Here is a 19,109-nt window from a genome sequence, read left to right as displayed (position 1 = left end):
TGTTCTACACCGCTGCTGTCCTGCATGCGGTGCTGTGTTCTCCAGTGTCTGTGCTCCACGTGATGGGGCACAGAGAGAGCCAGGAGGTCTGAGCAGTCGCATTGCATGTTCAAGCCAATTCTTGTAGTTTGTCTTTCATCATATAAACTCCCCAAACATTTGTAAGAGTATACACAGTGGACAGGTTTGCAGCGATGCAGAAGGGGCCAGTTGTGCTCCACCTTCTGCTCTGCCCATGCCTGAGGAGCAGTGAGGTGGTCCATGTGGTTGGTGCCCGTGGGGACCAGCTCCCCGCAGCTACGTGCGGCTGGAAGGGGGGCCGTTACACTGTAAGAGAGTGAGTAGCAGGTCTCACAGTGAACCGGTCTCTTTTCCTGCTGTGTCATGCCACTCCTGATGACACCAGAGTAAGAGGGACGTAGGTAGAGTTGGGTGGGTGCGTGTTGGGGAGGGCAGGGGTCGTGCTTGTGAGGGGATCCTCATGTTTCAAGGGAATAAACAGTTCTGGTTTTGGAGATGGTTATATTTATTTTTAAGTTGTAGATTGACTGTTTCTTTAGTGCAGACCTCCCTCGTAGGGTGTCTCAGACAGTAACTCCAAGGTGCATTGGGGGGTGTTGTTTCCCAGCAAGGCTTGCAATTACAGACGTGCCAGGTAGGACAAAGCATTCATCGTTGTGTCTGGGTTTGGCAGAAACCCTTCTGAATGATGAAGCAGGTTCCTGCGAAGGCATTGATATGAAAGTCTTTTAAGATGCAAGTCAAGAGGCCAGACGTGAGATGTGAACAAGACTTATGGGGTCATCCAGCCCGTCACCCTGTCTCTGTAATGTGACTGCTGGCAATTTGGCAATTTTGTTCACGCTGTCTCAGGTGCTCAGGGAAAAAAAAACACACAGCAAACACAACTATAACTAAGCAATTGATTACTTTTTTTTTTTTTTTAAAGCTGTTCTAATAAAATTGGTGGTGTTTTGGTCAGTGCCAGTGTTAGCTGACTGTATCTGCTTTCACACTTCCATATTTATACATTCCTGAGAGAGGAGAGGGTGAAATATTGCACAAAGGTCATCTGTCTCTTCTAGCTTCTCCTGCCTGACAGTCTGGTACCATATTTATTATCTGTATATAGTAGGTCTTTGAACCTAAGTGCAAATCAACTTAGATAACGTTATCTGGGTCTACTGTGTTGTTATAAAGCCGTATTTATCAGTTTAATGCTACATCCATAGCATAGTGGAGGTTATGGTAAATGAAGTGCACGAGATGGTCTGAAGCACTTGAGTGATGTTCTGGAGGAAATCCAGCTATTTGATTTTGAGGAAATCCTTGTTTTAAAGGTACGTTGTAGCACAGGATCTGTTATGTTTTGAGTACAGACAATGCAGAGATGCAAATGCTAATTTTGTTTCTGTGTTTACTGCATCGTTTTCCTTACGTGTTTAGAAAACACGAGTCAAGGAGTTTGTGTAAAATCTCTAGCGCCTCAGTCTTTTCCTGCAATTCACTCTTTCAGCTGACTGCTCAGTCGGAAACATTATTCTTATCTCTTGTTTAAAAACATGAAAACATTGTGACTACAGTTTAGACTCCCTGTTGTGGCAATGATTTAAGCATTTAGCTATTCTCAGATCTTGAGACTTGGCTGAGAACAGATTCCTCAAGCTGGTTCATCCCTTTGGGCTCAGATACATCCTTTCCCATAGCTGTCGTCCAAGCATGTGATAGGTGTGCCAGGAAGCAGCTTGCAGTTTCCTGCAGGTCTTTTCTTGGACATGGTGTAAGAATCGTTCAAATTTATGTTCCACTCCATCCTTTGGTATTTGGAAAATAACTAGCTTTCCAAAATGTCACATATTTTATGCTAAAAGAGAAATTAAAGTATAGGAAAGTATATTATTTATGCTACAGATGTATTGCAGGAGGTTCACTGTAAGCACTGAGACACCAAAACCCCAAATGCTTCCGTGATGGTTTCAGGTAGTTTCGTGCCCGGTGTGGCTGCATCTGCTTTCCTTACCATCAGCCTCCCCACGCACGTATATTTTGCTCCTTGTGTGCCCTGTGGCCTCAGCCCACCTGCGAAACCCTCCTCTCTTTTGGCACCCCTTCGATGCCCAGAAGCTGCAGGCTGGGCAGGTTATGGCGTTTCACCACTGCAGCAGCTTGAGTGGTGGTACCTAAACAGAGCAAATAACTGGTGGCTCGTACGGCCAGCCTTTCGACAGTAGGGCAAGTGAGCTGGGGCACCCCTCTCCTCTTTCAAGCCAGTGATTTTTACAAAACTTCAGAAACTTTGGAAGCTTTCAGAGCAGCAGTGAGGAGTTCAGATCTTACTTTCCCCACTTTGGGCTGCAGAGGTCAAAGTTGGATCTAACGCCAGCAATTTGTTTTCATTTTTCTTAGAAAAGGTCTCTTCAGGAGTGGAGCGATACTGATGACTTTTACAGCAAACAGCTAAAGTAAAATGTCAGCACAGTATCTGTGGCGGCTAAGGGAGCCTGTACTCTCTCGTGGCTCTGGAAGGAGAGCAATATTAAGTTAAAATGGCTCCAGGGCAGAAAAAAAAGATGAGCTCACCTAAAATTAGATTAGAGCTCTAGCAGCAATAAGTCATTTGGAGAGAAGGATTAGAATTTTTTTGTGTGTTTGTTTACCTTTTTTATTTTTTTTTCCTTAAGTGCTGGCTTGCATGAGAACGTAAGTGACGCATTTCTGACAGAAGCCTGGTACAGAGGAAGTTGTCCATGAAAATTTTATAAAAATCTCTGCCATTTGAATTACGTTCATTTCTGTTCGAGCCAAAATGTAGTATCTGACAGAGTAGTAGCATGGTCTGTAAACAGAAATACTTTTATTTCACTTAGATACAGTCCATCGTGGTTGTTCTTCGTTATGCTGCTTCTGCACTATTCTTCTGTCCAGTCCTGCGCACAGTTTTTCAAAGTGTTGCCACTGAGTGGGGCCAGGGTCCAGCCGGTGGCTGTCTGTGGTGGGCTGGCCCCAGCTGGAGGCCAGGTGCCCCCCAATGCTGCTCTGTCACCCTCTCCTCAGCTGGGCAGTGGAGAGAAGGTATAACAAAAGGCTCCTGGGTCGAGGTAAGGGCAGATCAGTCAACCATCATGGGCAAACCAAACTTGACTTGGAGAAATTAATTTATTGCCAATCAAATCAGAGAAATGAGAAATAAAAACAAGTCTCAAAAAACCACCTCCCCCAGCCCCCCTTCTTCCCAGGCTCAACTTCACCCTCAATTTCTCTCCCTCCTCCCCTTCCAAGCAGCACAGGGGGATGGGGAATGGGGGTTGTGGTTGGTTCATCACATGTTGCCTCTGCCGCTCCTTCCTCCTCAGCGGGAGGACTCCTCTCATTGTTCCCCTGCTCCAGCATGGGGTCCCTCCCATGGGAGACAGTCCTCCACCAACTGCTCCAACGTGAGTCCTTCCCACAGGCTGCAGTGCTTCATGAACTGCTCCAGTGTGGGTCCCTCCCACAGGGTGCAGACCTTCAGGAGTAGACTGCTCCAGCGTGGGTCCCCCACGGGGTCACAAGTCCTGCCAGCAAACCTGCTCCAGTGTGGGCTTCCCACAGGGTCACAGCCTCCTTTGGGTGCCTCCACTTGTTCTGGCATGGGGTCCTTCACAAGCTGCAGGTGGGTATCTGCTCCACCATCATCCTCCATGGGCTGCAGGGGGACAGCCTGCCTCACCATGGTCTTCTCCAGGGGCTGCAGGGGAATCTCTGCTCTGGTGCCTGGAGCACCTCCTACCCCTCCTTCTGCACTGACCTTGGTGTCAGCAGAGCTGTTCCTCTCACATCTTCTCCCTCCTCTCTCTGGCTGCTGTTCCCTCAGCAGTTTTTTTTCCCCTCCTCCTTAACTCTGTTACCCCAGAGGCACTACCACCATTGCTGATGGGCTCAGCCTTGGCCAGCAGCGGGTCTGTGTTGGAGCTGGCTGGCATTGGCTGTATCGGGCATGGGGGAAGCTTCTGGCAGCTTCTCACAGAAGCCACCCCTGTAGCCGTCTGTCCTGCTACCAAAACCTGGCCACGCAAACCCAATGCACTGTCGGGCCGTGGCATGTGTAGGACATTGCAGGGTGTATTCAGGCAGCTGTTCTCAAAAACAATATTGCTCGTCTTTCAAACTATTTTGGGTATGTTGCTATTAGTCATTTCTGTACAACAGATGATACTTAAGATACTGTGAAATGCCCTGTTCTGTAATCACACAGAAGAAAATATTTTTTGTATTCTCATCTAGCAGCGCTCTATAAATTGCATGTCTAGTATCATCAGTATTTCGTTCTTCAATAATTATCTCTATATTGATACTTTTGAAAGCTTTCAATCCTAGTTACTGTGTTTGAATAGAGAGATATATTGATGATAAATTGGTAATGATTTGTATTTTATCATGATAGAAGAAATCAGCGATGTGTTGGTTTTTATCTGTGTCTCTATTTTCTTTCATTATAGCAACTGCTGTGCACTTTGAGGATTTTCATCTTTAAAGTGCTTCATAAACATGAACTGGATAAGTACATGAGTATTACTTTGGGATGTGCAACTGTTCTTATTGTTGTTCACAAGTGAACAAGTTGAAACAAAGTACATGATTTTTTTCCTATTTTGGTTCATTGTTGTATGTCTGCCTCAGGTGTTCTGGATAATTTCAGAGCACAACAGAAATTTTATGGATAAAATAATATTTAGCTTCTTGTTTGGGCTTAGTTCTAAAAGGCAGTTAGCTTGGTTTATCACACAGTTGTAAGGTAAAAATCTGTGGTGTGTGTTTTGCATCAGTAATGAAGATCATTTTTTGAGGAGATGAAAGCTAAGACCTATAGTATTTGGTTAAAAAAATCTTCCAGCCAAAAGTTTACACTAGAATATTTCCAGAGAAAATAAGATGGTATTTGGCATAATTGGATGGTCTGCAATTCCTGCAATTAATGTAATGATTTCAGGATTTCTCATACATTTGAGAATCAACAAAGGTTGCCATTATAACCCATTTCAGTGCCCAGATAGCGTGAGAAGGCTCATATTGCATAGGAAATTTCTGCTTTTTCCTAAAAGCTATATAGTTGTTTGTGTACAGTAGGCAAAGGAAGTCATTACGTGAGGAAAGTATATATCTGAACACTGTCTGGATATGGAATCCTTTCTTAATAAGTATACATGGATCTCCTGTAAACAGTAAATGTTTGTCTTGAAGGAAAGGTAATATTTCTGATGGAGTACTGTATTAGTAGCCTTTACGGCTTCCAGTAAGGAAAAAAAAGGTAATTGTCTCTTTAATGCATCTCTGAAACAAATTTTAAGCGAAGACATAATGTACCTTAACGGAGTCCATAAATTTGTTTAGGTAGAAATCAGAGTCAAACTGACAATGAAATACTGAATTTTTGCTTAAGTTGATCATTTAGGTGTCAGCATAATTGAAGAATGTTATCTTGAAGTCTCTTTCATCCTCTTTGTCTTCTGAAAGCATTTGTCACTATAAACTGATACTGAGAGGAGAAAAAAATGGGGGAAGGGAAATGTGCAGCGCTAAAAAAAAAAAAAAGCTGGTTTGTTATCATGGTCATTAGAGAACCTTATAAAGAAAGATTGTCGCTTTCTACCTTCATTAGCAACCTGTCAGGAGCTCATAGTCCATGATAGATTTGTTTGCATAATTCCATCCATAATTTTTGTGCTTATATAAACATAAACAACTTCAATTTTTAAGTATCTAATTATCTGAAGAAACTATTTCTCCAATAGTAATTGCTTACTGCACTAGTGAAACAGATTTGTACTGAAGGTGTCCATCTGTGTTTAATGCTATAATTTTTTTTGCAGCAGATACTGCTGCTCCTGAAAAGCATTGCACAAGGGGTGCGTGTCTCATTTTTACAGGGGCTTGACTGGAATGGCAGGGACAGAGCCCTGGTGTTTTTTTGTACTTAAGTGTAGTGCTACATTCATTAATGTTTATGTAAAGCTTTGAAATTTAAAAGCATTTAATGAAATAGTAGGGCTAGATGAAGAAGGAGTTTGCAGCAGTTGCAGTAGGAGGACTAAATTCAAAATTGTAATCTTGAAGTGATCCACACTGATATTAGTAGTTTCTGTCCAAGTATTTTATGTTTAAATTGCCCAGAAACTTAAAGCTTCACCTACAAATGCTTCCATTTAGACAGTGTGTCAGACCAAGAGCATCTGCAAGGCAGAGCTCAGCGCTCCTCCTGCCAGCTGCCTTAGAGGCTTCTCACGGCTGTGCCATGGAAGTGCCTGGAGCAAACCTCGGGGATTGTTCTTCAGGCTTGCTCTTTGGGGACTGCTCTTCAGACTTGTTCTTTTTTTTTTTTTTTTTTTCCTCCCTTTCCCAAATCACATCTGGAGAAGAAGGAGCCCTCTTGGTTTTTTTCATTTAATTTTATGATCCGGTTCCAACTTTAGGCATTCCCATGGCTTGAGAAACCTGTATGCCTTGGCCTGAGAGGGTTTTAACCCGTGTTGTGCACTGCAGGGGAAACGCTCACCGGGATCTCTGCTGTTCAGGGGTGTTCTCCATCTTTCTTACAGTGTTTTCCTTAAAGGTGTGAAGAAACAGAGAATTAAGTGCATGGGGAAAAAAGGGCATAAAACAAGAAACTCGCTTAGTTCTGGTCATGTATTTTATGTTATTTTTTTGCAAGTTTAACATCTTGCTTTTATGGTATTTCACTATTGTATATGGTGTGTGATTAAGATTAGCTCCAAGACCCATCCAGCTCCTCAGCGTTTCCTATTAGCTACCCATAGGGAGTTTCCTACCTAGAGTTTCGCACCCTGGATTTCATTCCCCTACTGCTGGAGGAGGATTCTGTGTCTGAATATCACATTCAAGACTTTTCAGAAGCTCGCTGGGAGAGCCAGGACTGGGGCTGAAAAGTTTTGAATTTTCTGGTCTTGGAAACACTAAATCCTGTTGTCCTTCTGACATGAAGCAATAGTGCTGCACCAGTATTGAACCAGCATTCAGCTTTACAGAATATCTGTAATTTAAATTAGTAGCAGAATTAATACTATCACACTCCTGGCAGCACACTTGATGCTGAAAATTAAAAGGCAAAATTACTTTTGTCAAAATGCTTTGTTCTTCCTCAAATGACTTGTTTAATTATTCAGCATTCACACCAAGAGAGAGCAAATATTGAGGGAAGAGCACACCAGTAGGCTTGACAGCCATAAGAATCTTAAAACAGGCATTTATTTCTGGTTTTCTTTCAAGGCTTCTCAAGTTTTGTTCAACTTCTCTAGCACTCATTAAAATCTAAGCCATTTCTGACAGTGTTCCTGGGCTTTCACACTAAAATACAGATTTAAAAAATTTTTTTTTAATTTTTTTTAAAGATAATTTGTATGAGTTAATCTCATGTCAGTTAATGCACAGGAGCAAGCAGAGAGAGAAAAGATTTCTAACAGCATTGTGCAGTGGATAGGACTCTGTAAAAATTGCAGAGGCCACCCTAAGATGTAGGGAATGCTCTAAGATACTCAACAGTGTGTACAAAGAATCTTTGTATTTCTGGCTTTTTTTTTTTTTCCCCCCCAAAGAGAATCATACATCATCTCTACTGCTAATTCTGTGTTGGATCAATGCACAGTGCTCCTACTTCTTGTGATGGAATTTTCCAGCACTGAATAATTGAGAGGTTTATTTTGTAGCCCTTGAGAACAAAGACAGATTTCATCTTTTGGGGGGGGGATGGGGACGGGGGGGACGACGTGTTTTGGTTTTGTTTTGTTTTCTGATACCATCCTGCCATTGCTAGAACTAGTGTAGCCCCACCATGGACAGAAATGCTGGAAGTGCTCTCTGGAGGGGCAGAGGCCATCTCTAGCTCTGCTTTAGACATGCTGCTCACAGTAGGTCTATAGGCTTTGGGGCTCAGCTTCCCATAACTTTCCTGCAGACAAAAGCATGCAACGGGATGGAGAAGTGCAGGAGGGCTTTTGGGTCTAAGTTAATAATTGAAGAAATACTCCAAATGTACACCAGAGACCTGCACTGCAGAGGGCGGGGAGGGGGGGATGTCTTTTGCCTTACAGTTGCTATTGATTGAGGATTTAAGAATTGAAGCACACTTTGCAGCTGTAAAACTTAAGAGAACAGGACACTTATTTAGATTGGGATGCGGCAGATGAAATGCGTGTGAGTATGAGCTGCCTGGAAGCACCTGCCCACAGCGTGTGTTCGGTGTTAGGGCAGAGGAACTCAAGAATGATGGCCCAGTAACTGAAGCAGTGTTCTGCTGACCAGCCCTGATGTGTAAAAGATTCCCAGTGCCTTCACCTGAGTTTTGTTCAACCTTTGTTACAGTCAGTTACTGTTTAACCCGTTCGCAAGAACAGCATCCCTCTGCAATGGCAAGGACGTTCTCATTTTGACTCGCCAACATTAGACATATAGAATGTATGTTTTTATATAGCAAGTGAGCAATTGATTTAATTTCTCTTTTGTTTGTTCATAAGTGAAATAAAGCTGATAGTGTGAGTGTGTGAAGGAGACAGACCTTGAGTCTTCCCAAAGAAAGGAGCTGGTTTCCTTAGCAACAGGCAAGGATACGTGATACCTCTCCAAATAGTTGTTCTCCTCTTCCCCAGGTCCTGCTCTCTGTTGCAGCTCACTCATTATGCACCAGAGCAGATAGCATTCCTGCAGCATGAGCTAATTGTAATGCCTGATAGCTGGTAGCTGTCATTGGCATTGGGCAGAAAATGAAAAAATAAATAAAAAATAAAAAAATTGAATTTGCCATCTGAGTGTCTGGTTCTAACAACAACTTGATTATTTCTGTTATTACTAGTGATACATAGTCCCTGCTAAGGTTTCACTTCCAGTGGGTATCGCTGGCATTTATCATTATGAATGATAGGGATAAACACAGGTTTTCTTGCTGCAGACTCTGATGAGGGTTCCTTCATGGCTGATAGGATGTAGATTGAGAAGGGGAAGAGGTGATTCTTTACTCAGCCTTTGCTGCTAGTGTAAGACCCTAGCTGTAAATGCAAGTCATTTTGTTAATTCATTCCAGAACTGACAAATAGAGGTTGGTGAATACTATGCAGAGCTTCTGCTTCTGTGCTTGTGGCAAGACATGACTATATCCTCATTAGGAATCTTATTTTCAGGATGGAGAGACAAATAAACAGACTATTCAATATGGTGAACTGAAATTCCTGGTTTTAGAAGTTTGAATCCCTAACCCAAGCATACCTGAATAATGGGAAGTTAGATAAGCTTTTACCCCAGTTTATCTGGAGGAGCTGAGATTAGAAGTATTTGAACACAGTTTTTGCTTCTGCATTTTTACGTATTTAATTTTTATTTTCAACGCAGTTCCCAGGATACTAATGTCTTAGTAACAACTACAGTCTTTTGACTACTGTCATACAAGCACTTAAAAATGAGGAAAGGAAATGAGGCCAATCTGTGCAATAATGATTTTTATACCATAGTCATACCAAGAAGCTACAGCTAGCCGTGAGAGCCCTCTGTGCTAAGAACTGTATGTATAAATGTGAAGAGATTTTCTTTTTCACTCCTGGGACCCAGCATAGAGCTTGCATCCAGGGCTAAAAGAATATGAAGGTAGGCACCGTGGTGGCCATTCAATTCAGGGCTGTTGCGCATCTTTTAAAAGTTCCTTAGGCAGCTTAAGTAAATCAGAAAAAGAAAGGAAAAGCTTTTACTGTGGCTGTTGTTCATTCATTTAATGCCTGTAAAATGCTGGACACCCAAAGTTCCCACTGAGTGCTGAAAACAATTAAGTAGCTTTTGGGGTTGTACATGTAGGATCCCTAAGTGTGCTCTCCTAAATATTCTTGTTTGGAATAATTCATGTTTTTGCAAGTGTTTGAATTTCTCATCATCTTCAGTCTTGGTGTTCCTTGTATTTGCTTAAACAATGAAAAGCCACAACCATTGTGAGAAGTGAGTAGTGGACTTTGCCTGTAAATAACAGCAGTCTTATGCACATTGCAAATCATTTCTTTCTGAAAGACCTTAGCCCCGTGTCATTACTTAAGGGGAAAAAACAAAAAAAAAGCCCAGCCATTTCTGAGCAAGCAAATATTTAGGCTATATATATGTATCCTTGCTCCTTTTGTCAGGCCATGTTATCAAAACAATTTATTATATGCTTCAGCACTGTCCTCAGGGCTTCCAAGTAGCATGCTGGTAAAACAGAACATCTTCGATGGCATCTGCTCAACAGTGCTGCATTTCCAGTTTGCTCTTTGTTGACAGCTACCTTTCATCAGGCACCAAGTCTGCAGGAGTACAAAAGACTGGACTTTTACAGGTCCTACAAAGGAACCTCCACAAATTAAATTTTTAAGGTTGCCAAGTACCACTTTATAGAATAAGCAAAAGAGGGGAAAGGTATTACATTATGAGAAGCAGTGTGCTACTTCAAAATGATTGCTGCATTAATAGTTTGTATCAAACGGCAATTTTAATTCTGTCTCTATTGGAGAAATAGAAAGCAATTAATCTTTTGTAGCACATTGTGAAAAATAAGGGCTTAAACGGGATCTCAGTGAGGCTGTTCCTTCACTTAACCTTGAGCTGGGCAATAAATAATTATAAATACAGCTACATCACAAGGCAAAAGTAATTTGGTGAAATGGAATTATCATCTAATGCAGGAATTAGAAATCTGAATTAGGTTTCCTGATGTTCTTTGTTCCAGAGAAGTATGAATTTGCCTGTGATTTGTGTGTAAAAGAGTGGAGCCGGGTTTTACAAAGCACCTTTTATACCCAAGCTATCACCAAATTATTTGTATTGCAGTGCTGGTGTAGGCAAATGCTCAGCTATAACTCACCTAGAGCCTCTGATCATAGGACTTGTTTTATGGAGGGAGAAGGCGATGGCTGAGGTGCATGGATGTATTAACATCTTTCGAATCGTTTCCTGCTCTTCACTCAGGGCACTATATCATCAGTGCTGCCTTCCACAAAATTTTCAGTGGTACCACATCATATAAAAGTTTTCTGGTCCATTGTGGTGAGCTGCTGAGGAGACTGAAGATACAAGTCAAAGCAGCTTTACCCTGACCCTCTCTCTCCTGCCCATGCAGCTTCAGGGGACACCTTTCCCCCCCGGTGCCACCCTGCTGTTCGTACAGCTCCCCTGCATGCCTTGCAGATGCCAAAGTTGCGTTGCTAACCTCGTTTCACCTTGGGGCTTTTCAGCCAACTCGGTGGAAGCTGGTCAGTGAAAGGACCATCAGTTCACGTCATGGAGCAGTGTACAAGATGCTGTACACTGTATCTCCTGATAAGGAGAGGCAAAGGATGTGAAGAAAAAATAATGCGGGAGTCGAGAGCTTTATTTTTCTATTCCAGAACCGTGCCTCACCATACTGGCCCACTGGAGCAATAGGCAGGAGCCATTCAAGCCCCTGGCTAGCTCCAGAAAAATGAGGAGCCATGAGTTTGTTATGTCAGGGTCATGTTAAGGAAGAAGACATTCCTAAGTAAAATAAATATTATTCTGCTTTTCTTCAAATCGCTTAGCAGTGTCGCTCAGAAATATGACCTTGCAATATAAGGAGCAAGAAACTTGTTCCTAGGAAACATAGCTAGCAATAGCAGTGGGTTTGTAGGGCATTGTTGTTGAGTCTGCACACTGGTCCCACTAATTTCATGGAGATACCATATGTCTGCAGGGAAACATATTTATACTTCCATGGTGGAAACTTCACAGTGATAGAGACTCATCCGCTTTTATCTGTTTTGTCTGTGTTGATAGTGAGCTGTGGAGTGTTTACAAACTAAAGAGACTTCATAGTTTTATAAAGTGTCAAAAATAGATGTACTGTGTAATTCCGTGCATACTCTTCATTTCTTCTGTGCAAATTTGAGATTAAACAAATGGCTACAAAAGCTGACATGGTATGCTTCAATTTGACAGAAGCTAAGGAAGTGTAGCTTCTACCTATTTTTCCCCACTTTGAAGTCTTTACTTGTTACATAATAAGTAAGAAAGTGGAAGCGCAGAGCTATTCATTTTTATTAAGAATTGTGGTCAGGTGAGCCATGTGTGGCAGGGACTGAGTCTTTTTAGTCCTCAAACAAATCGGTTTTCTGGCCAGTTTGAAACCTAGAGGAGGGCACAGTTAGTTTAATTTCTGTCTGGTCGTTCTACTTGGTCCTGATTAATATGTTACATGAGTTTACAGTGGTGTTTGAAGTGCATTAGGCAGCTCATTTGTGCTATAATATGGCCCATTGTGTAAATATAGAAAGATATGATTTATTGGGGAAACAGGTGTAGGCACGTGGAAATACAATTTGCCTTAGAGAGTTGTTTCTAATTGACTAGTAAAATGGTGTTTCCGAGTAGGCCATAATTAATCAGCAAGAACTCTTTTTCTGAGTTTCCTCCTGTAAATGAACAGACTCGGCACATCCATCAAGTAGAAGCTGAGAAAATGAGAGGGGAAAAAGCCTGAGTCTCCAGTGAGCAAAGTGGTTGTATTTCGGTGAAGCAATCCCAGCAGGGTGCTTTGCTGAGTGATCACAACATTGGCTTTGAAAAGAAATCCTGAATTTCTCATTTCTTGTAGGTTTGTTAAAGTTTTAATACACTAGTGGTTGCTACTGCATGCTAAGAAGGTGGCTGGGGTGAGTCACGAAGAACGATGGCACAAAAAATGGGCTGGTAAACGAAAACCTTCCTCCGATAAGTGGTCTCACACATTTTTTTCTCATCTTCTTTTTCATTACATTGTGATGTGCAAGTACATCAGTAGTTAACTGTAATAGCTCTAATCATGCTGAGCTCACCAATCACAAAAGTGAATGTCAAAAACTTGTTTTGAATATCTGTTTTACAGCAGCATTGTTACAGTGTTTTCAAAATCTTTAGGTCTGGAGATGTTTAATCTGGAGAGGAAATAAGTGATAACCCATTTTTTATAATATATTGTAGTAATTTGAAAATCTCAGTAAGTTTTGATAATCAGAAATGTGATCTAGCTTTATTTTTGTATGTATTATGTTGGTTCCAGACCTGTCACGCTGAGAGGTAGGACTTGACCGTGCACACTATGCTGGTGATGGAACGGGTGGATATTGGTGGATCTGCTGTGCAGGTGGTTGATTTCATACTCTGCTTTAGTACATTCAAGATTATCTCATTTATCTCCTTGTTCAGCAATTTGGGAATGAGATTTAGTTTTTAATACCTGAAAGTCAAAGGACTCCCAGCCATCTGTTGTTTAGTGTAAGGTCCATCAAGCTTTCTGGTTAGAGAAGGATATTTGAAGAGAAGGCAGGGCTTCCTGAATGTGGAAAAGAGGGGAATGTTTGGGTGTCCATTACAGGAATCAGCCCTCAGAAAACCACTTGCTTAATTTCCAAGAGTTGACTTCTCTTCAAAAATCTTAAGAACTAGCTTGTTGGAGTGAAAGCCAGAAGTCCAACAGTTAGGTGGGGTCATATGTGTAATTTCAGAGTTGGGTTGTGCTGTAAATGAGCAAAGCTGTAATGTTCCAAATGGTTGTCCAATTCCTTAGCTCAAGGTCCTGTGTCATGTCTTTCCAGTGGTTTTGAAACTAGCGATAATTTTATATTAGTTTTCCAAGAATGCCCATGAGCTGCTTAAGAAACTGCTTTAGTCTTGCTGCACAGTAAAGGTACTCAAAGCACTCTTTCAGGATTCAGTATATCAGCTGTATTTTTACTTTTGCTCAAAAAGTGGCTCTCCAAGCATTTTCTATTGCTTTCTAGAATCTAAAGGCCAGAACTTAAGATGATGATACTGAATCTGTCCTTTTTAAAACCTTGTTTCTCTAAACACCTGCAATTTCTACAACTCATTGTATCTATCGTACTAGAAACACAGCCTGTGGGCTGCTGGTCCTTGGGAAGAATTGTGTTGGCCCTGAGAGCTGCCCTTTGTTGCGTGAACGTTGGGGACTTCCTAGTACCAGCAGCTCAATCTTGTTTAAGAAGTACTGAAGATTTTTTTTTTTCTTGGAAACAATTTTGTGAGGTTAAAAGCAGTCACTGTATGATAGAAGAAAAGGTGAAATTGAAATCGTTTCCCCAATTTAGCTGCTTTCATGTGAAAACCAGCTGCCTCCTTTGACTTGTCCTTTTTTCCTCCTGCAGCAGAGCTGTGGGCCACTGAAGTGCATACTTACATCCATTCCTGTTCAGGTCATCATTTCAGGGATATGAGTCCCATCTTGCTCAGTAGGACTTGCTTACATGTTTAAAATGCTTTCTGTATAAGGATTTCCCCCACCCCCCCCCCATATCTGAGGCAAGAGCATGAGCAGAACTGAGCACTGCTGCTTCCTAAAGGACTGTGGATTCTGTTCTGATCCCAACTGACCAGCAGTTGATTTCTTAACATCTTCAAAACCCGTGCTTTGGGATGACCCCAAGACCAGATAAGTTTGTGTGGAGCTTTTTTTTCCCCATTTATTTTTCAGTATGGTTTGTGTCAATCTGTTTCTTTCTAAAGATGAACCTCCTTCATATGATTAACACAAGCCCCACATGTGTGACTTGTGAGTATGAGGAGAACGTACATAGGCAAGTATGTTGTTCCTTGTACAATTAAACAAGGAGGAAAGAAAGCTTGTGGCTTTAAGTGCCAACTCTCCCCAGGGCAGGAGGTTAACATTTGACAACTGCCCTTTTGAGGTGTCGCAGCAAAAGCAGATGCAGATTTCATCAAGGCTTGATCTTTTGAAATTCACTTTGCCTACTCAGCGTACTTCTCACGGGGTTTTTCCCACAGCTCACAAAGGATCCATCTGGAGAAAATTGCCAGCGATTTATACCAATCCATCTGCGTGCTTGAATGTCTAGACCTGTGCAAGGGCTGAGGTAAAGGCTTTATAAGCCATCATGCTCAAAAACATTTTGAAGTCCTCCTGTGGTTCACAACATAGGAAATAGGAAGATTAGAAATTCTGCTGGGGGGCACTTCAGCAATTTACAGGGCAAATTCTGTTGCAATGTATATGATTATTATGTAATTAAATACTGCATCTCATTCATATACGCTTGAGTCACTGGAATTAAGGTTGTAGGTGCTACTTTTGCATTGCCTTTTCCTGATTTCATGTAACCATGCCCATGGTGCTCTCTGAGGCCATACGGACACAAGTGTATTGAGCTCTGTTAACGTTTTAAAGAGCTGGAAATGTGACCCCTTCAGGCAATGCAGCTGTAGCCAACTGTCTTGGTTTTGGCTGAGATAGAGTTAATTTTCTTCCTAACAGCTGGTTAGTGCTGTGGTTTGGATTTAGGATGAGAATAATGTTGATAACACACTGATGTTTTAGTTGTTGCCAAGCAGTCAAGGACTTTCCAGCTTTTTGTACTGCCCTGCCAATGAGAAGATGGGAGTGCCCAAGAAGCTGGGAGGGGACACAGCCAAGACAGCTGACCCAAAGCGGCCAAAGGGATAGTCCGTACCATATAATGTCATGTTCCATATATAACTGGGAGGTGGGCCAGGAGGCAGTTCTGCTCAAGAACTAGCTGTGTATCAGCTTCAGCTGGTGACCAATTGTGGTGTGTATCACGTGTTTTATATATTCTATTATTATTATTATTATTAATCATTATTGTTGTCTTCATTTTCTGCCCTATTAAACTGCCTTTATCTCAATCCACAACTTTTACCTTTTTTTTTCTTTTTTTCTTTTCAGTTCTCTCCTCTATCCCACTGGGGATGGAGCTGTGTGGGTGTTTTAGCTGCCTGCTGGGTTAAACCACGACACCAACAATGACAAATTTCTCAGTTTTCAGTGCTTGACTTTCATTTGGGGTGCCTGCTTGTCTCTGTACAGACGTCTGTATGTGCTTTGCTCCAGATTTATTTCTCAAGCTTTTTCTTACAGTTCATGCATCCCTAGCTTTAGGAATAACTCCAGCTCCCTACTGGAGAGTCCTTCGGTTGTGAAACTGCTGTGATCACACTGTGGAAGAGCGGGGCTAGCATGAAAGGAGCTTTGGGGGGTATGGGACTTCAGATCTTAACTTTCTGCTGGCGTGAGCTGACATGTGGGACACGTGCATCTGCACAGACCATCCTGCACCATCAGATTTCTTATTTGTGAGAAGGGCTTGGGAGAGAACGGTGGTCCAAAACTAAAGGGCATGTAGGTTTTCCATCCCGACCGCTTCAGCCTTCGGTCTGAAAAGCAGGTTATTATCTGCTGAGTTAGAATTGTGTTTGTATTTTGGCAGTACATGAAAATAGAGCCCTAACAAAGGGCTACCAGTTCTCCTTGCTTGAGCAATAATATTGATCCAAAGAAGATGGAAAAGCTTTTGTCGTCTTGTTACAAAAGATTGTTATATTGACATAACAGAAACTGAAAAATTGAACATAGTATGGGGGAAATTTTTCCTTTCATTTGCAGAAAGATGCTTTACAGTTACTAGGTTGTAAAAGCAGGTGGTAAAATACTCTTGGCTTTTATACAGTATTTACCTTTTATGGCAGCTTTCCAGGACCACTGTCTTAGGCCTGGGAATCCTAGTACTATTTTCCTCGGAGACCTAAGGAACCTGACATATATGGAACATTTCCAGTTTTCATGTTAACTTGTTGTTTGTGTTGCCATAGTTGCTAGAGCCCTGGAGTAGAGCCACGGCTGGGTATTTATTAAACACCTAGTAGAAAAGAAGGGGGCTGGAGGGATACTATGTGCCTCAGCAAGTTTCTGAGCAGTATGGAGAAAATGGGGAAAGGGAGACAGCAAGGAGCAGATGGCAAGAGCAGAGACCACTTTATCTCCTTTCCTTCCCGTGGTGCTCTCTGTTTAGTCTTTTTCTTGCAAAAAGAGTCATGAAATTGTAAGTCCGTCACACTCACTGTGTTACAAGACGCTGGGATTTGTTTTGTAATGAGATCTCGGAGGCACAAGAGACCATCCTTGTTTTCCCTTTGGAAGAAAAATGAAGTGCCGCTGCAGCAGCTAGGCTGGCTGCTGTGGCCAGAGAGGCTGTGCAGCATGGAGAACCTGGGAAGCTGTCAGAGGAGATGGAGACGAAGCGATGTTTTTCTGGTAAATTGGGCTCTTCAGACAAAGAAACATTTGCAGTCACACAGAGAAGTTAGCCTTTCAGGGGAAATGTCCTGAAAGACATTTTGAAGACTGCAACATAGAAATGGGTGTTTGGGAAGGAAGGAGATTTGGAACCTATTTAAGAGTGAAATTTTCCAGGGAACAGGGGATAAAGTGAATATTTTCTGGGTTAGAGGGCGTGGGAGGAATAGAAATAAACATTTTCTCATCACTTTTAGTGCCCCGATTACTGGAAAGCTGTGAGTGTTATTTCATCGCTTCAGGATGACAAGGGCGGGCAGGTGATGGGGTAGGGAAGGGTATTCTTGTTTCTTCTGTCGTTGAAATCAAGTCAGGGGCTGTGGCAATGACTACTGCCTCCTACTCAATTTGCAGTAGAGAGGAGAATCCCTCCCCTGCTCAGAGGTAAAGTTTAACAGAATATTTCTGGTCTTTTGGTAAGGTAGAATTTGAGGGATGCTGCAAACACATCATGTAAGTGTCAACTATAAACCTGAAGGGAAAAAAGAAAGGGCAGGAGTGACTTCCTTATTACAGCTTTGATGTTCAAGTTGTTAGTGAAGAAACAAAAATGCTCCCATTCTTCTTCCTTGCTTGAAGAAATCTATTTCTGCCTTGTACTTCTATTAAGTGCTGTAAAAAAAAAAAAGCATAATTACAGTGTACTAAACTAATTCTTTTACACTCTATTGAGCTTAAAATAATGTTGAATCCATATTTCCATTAGCTAGCAATGAAAAAACTATTAAGAATAGCACTTAACGTACAATCAATTCAATTCCTGCAAATGTTTCTAAAGAAGAATGGTGCTGCAGAGCCGTAAATAAATAGAAGTGATAGCCTGCACTATGCTGTAATATCTGTACTACCCAGAATTTCAATTCAAGGAAAAAAGCGTTCTTTCTTCGAATCATTGGATTAGAGCTACAAAAATCAAGGGGCAGGTTCAAAAAGCAGCTGAGCTCTTCTTTCCCATATGCTTTTGGGAAAATAACTCCTAAGTTTTGCCACTTTTGCATCTTTTCCAAGTCCCCATCTGTAGGGAAAGTGTTTATCTAGCTTACTTTTAAAGTATCAATCTGTATATATAGGTATTTTATACCGTTTCAGTTACACTGTCACTGGGGCATTTTTCATACAGAGACTATAAATATAGAAACATGATTCTCTCAGGCATTTACTGGCATAAACTCAAGAAATTGTCACCTTCCTCTAAAAATGTTACAAACTCATTCTATAAGCATGCAGTATGTCTGAGGTCCTCAGGTTATACGGTAATGGGTATCATAGAAATAGATAGATATTATCACTTCCCAAGGGAGTGTTTTGGATTAAATAGAAGTTAAAAATGCCCACCAGAAACAAACTCTTTGTTAAATGTGCTTTATCTTTTGGAGATGAGCCGATTACAGTATAATTGCTGATAAACTTCTTTTCGATCCACAGCAAGATGTAACTGCTTTGACCGAGTCATTAATTTCTCTCGTTGTTCTTCATCTAGGAGCTGTAAAGACACAAAGATGTGCTTCCTAGTGTATCAAAATGGGAGGACTGTAATAATTGGAGGCAGATAGAATTTGTTGAACTTTTCCAGGTAATATCAGAAGAAGAGTCTGCCGTGTGGCACTCCATGGCACTGTCCAGGGACATGTTCTCTTCAGAGGACACCCTCTGAAGTCCAGGTTGACTGTGAAGTCAATCTTGATCTATGCTAGTACGTCAAAGGGTAGAATTTAGCCCAAAGTGTCTTAAAATAATTTTTCAATATTTTTACAGTAGTAAAACCTTGCTGTGGGAGGAGACTTTGGCAAAGTGCTTTTTCTGTGGCTCCTTTTCCAGGGCTACTCTGAGCCATAGGAAGAGCCTGGCTCTTACTGCGGGTTTGAACTGGTGTGTGACCAGCGAACGAGCGTACCCAGTAACTCGCTTCCTTCACAGAAGTGGCGATGCAGGTGCCAGCACGGTGACCGCAATATGGCCAAGTCCCCATCCCGTTCTGGGTATTAGC

At 41.8% G+C, this 19,109-nt stretch overlaps 1 protein-coding gene across 1 annotated transcript in view; it reads left to right on the top strand.

Annotated features, from left to right (window-relative positions):
- Positions 1-19,109, top strand: part of ARPP21 (cAMP regulated phosphoprotein 21) — a 104,485-nt gene that overhangs the window by 64,894 nt on the left and 20,482 nt on the right.

Source organism: Balearica regulorum, chromosome 2, assembly GCF_011004875.1.
Source record: "Balearica regulorum gibbericeps isolate bBalReg1 chromosome 2, bBalReg1.pri, whole genome shotgun sequence".
NCBI classification, from domain to species: Eukaryota; Metazoa; Chordata; class Aves; order Gruiformes; family Gruidae; genus Balearica; species Balearica regulorum.
The sequence above is the reverse complement of the archived record's forward strand: the minus strand, read 5'-3'. Positions and strand labels throughout refer to the sequence as shown.